Raw genomic sequence first — 2,279 nt, forward strand, 5'->3', positions numbered from 1 at the left:
ATCCAGGTCTCAATAGATGAATGGCTTTCTTGACTTCCGAGTTCTCGATACATCTAAAACTTGAGTTTGTGGCAAATATGGCCTGAGCTATTTGTTTGCCAATAAGATGTTTTTCCCTGCTGATGTTCGCCTAACAAAATTGGACGTTGAGGATTGGCTTTCACGTCTCTTTCTCTTGTGAGCCAACTCGGTAGTTGTTTGCGTGTAAGATGAGGGAGATTCTGGAGGTGAGTTGGAGCTTGTCGAGCGAAATGTAAAGGAGAAAGAAGCACTCCCAGTCCCAAAAAAGTTGGGCGGAAGATCGATGTTTGCATTTGTTGTTGTGCCTTGTTTGTTTTGTTGCCTCTTACAAACGCCATGGTGTGCCTTCAGTCTTTGTACTCTGCCTTGAATCTTTCTTACACTGTTTGCAAGTTGCTCTGCATCCCGACTTATTAGAAGAGGTGGTTTTGATGTAAATCTGCCAAATACTGTCTTCTTTTCTTCCAGCCATTGCGTTCTGTGCAAACTGACTTATTATTATTACACAAACACAAAAAATCTACACACTTTTCAACATTAGCCTCTCTTGAAACTTTGTGACGAAATGAATAAGACCGAAGAAAGGCGACAGCATTTATAGAGTACGCCGGGAAACGTGCGAAAACGTGTCGCTGGCCGTTGCAACAAGAATTTTCCGTCGAAAATGCGTTCGGACAAGTATTGAATCGGTTCAACTTAGCTTGAATCTTCTAGGCAACAGTTGCAATGACTTTAAAACAGCTAATTAAGCAGATTTATCAATTGATTTAATTTAAAAAAATCACGATTTAAATCAGTGATTTTTGATTTTTTAAATAAAAATCATTTTTTGCCCAACACTGCTTGGAAGTGAGAATTGAAATGGAACCTGCAGGATATTGGTTTGGAGAGATATTCATCTCGCATTTTCATTAGCGTCAGAGGAGGAGTTTGGGGCATTTTCCAAGCGGCTGAATTTTGGAAAATTTGCCATCTGAGCCCCCAAAATTGCTTTCTCTTAAACCCTTTTTATTGAACAGATTTGGCTCATTTTAGGCCAAATTTTCTACCATCGGGGTTTGAATGTAACTTAACATTTCCAAAAGGCTTCCATTCAGAAAGCAGACCGCGTGAGGGTCGGGAAACCCTTTTTTTGTCAAAAAAGTAATTTTGCTTAATAAGCTAGAGGATTTTGAATAACTTTGAGGCAACTTTTCCTTCTCTAAAGAAGTTGAAAGAAAAGTTGTTTCCTTTTTGTTACTTTTCCTCAAACTTGAGAAATTTTTTGGCTTATTTTGTGCCGAGCTCTGTATCGGTGTCAAAACCGGGTTATGAAGTTTAGATGCTTCTTGAAAAGGCGAAATTTCGAAAAATTATAAACACTTTTCGCTGTACTCGAGGAACGAAATTTGGCCCAAAAAGTGACTATATTTTGACTCATTTTTCAATGGCAGCATTTCAGAAAACTGTCCAATTGAGGATCCAAAAAACTTTCTCTTGTACACTTTCCTCTCCACTAAACACAGTAAATTTTGGGCAAAAGACGAGCAGGTTTTGACTAATTTTGAAACAGGGTTTGGAAGTTTACATGCTTTTTGAAAGAGCGGAATTTCCAAGATATATTTTATATATCCAGAAAATATTTTATTCAAACTTTTCGATGTACTAGAGGTACGAAATTTGGCCCAAAAAGCGATAATATTTTGGCTAATTTTAACTCAAGTTTTCAGCTTTTAATCGGCGGTAGAGCAGGATTTAGACGCATTTTTCCAATGGCCGCATTTCAGAAGATTGTCCAATTGAGGATCCAAAAAACTTTCTCTTGTACATTGCCCTCTCCACTAAACACATTAAATTTTGAGCAATAGACGAGCAGGTTTTGACTAATTTTGTGCCAAATTTCAGCTCTATTGGCGTGAAACCAGAGTTCGGAAATTTACATGCTTTTTCAAAGTGCAAAATTTCCAAAAATTGTGCGTTTTGGGCGTAAAAAAACATTTTATAAACACTTTTCGTTGCACTAGAGGAACAAAATTTGTCCCCAAAAGTACTAATAATTTGACTAATTTTAACTCAAGGTTTCAGCCCTCAATCTACGGTAGAGCAGGATTTAGACTCATTTTTTTCAAGAGCGGCATTTCAGAAATCCAGGCGCTTCAGGCTTAAAAAATAATTTGAATTGGTTTTGAATAATTTTGTGCCAAATTTTCAGCGCTCTATTGGCGTGAAACAGGGTTTGGATGTTTAGATGCTTTTTCAAAAAGAAAAATTTCCATAAA

The sequence above is a fragment of the Dendroctonus ponderosae genome, unplaced genomic scaffold (assembly GCF_020466585.1).
Source record: "Dendroctonus ponderosae isolate FM_Combo_2020 unplaced genomic scaffold, Dpon_F_20191213v2 Dpon_F_20191213_10, whole genome shotgun sequence".
NCBI lineage: Eukaryota > Metazoa > Arthropoda > Insecta > Coleoptera > Curculionidae > Dendroctonus > Dendroctonus ponderosae.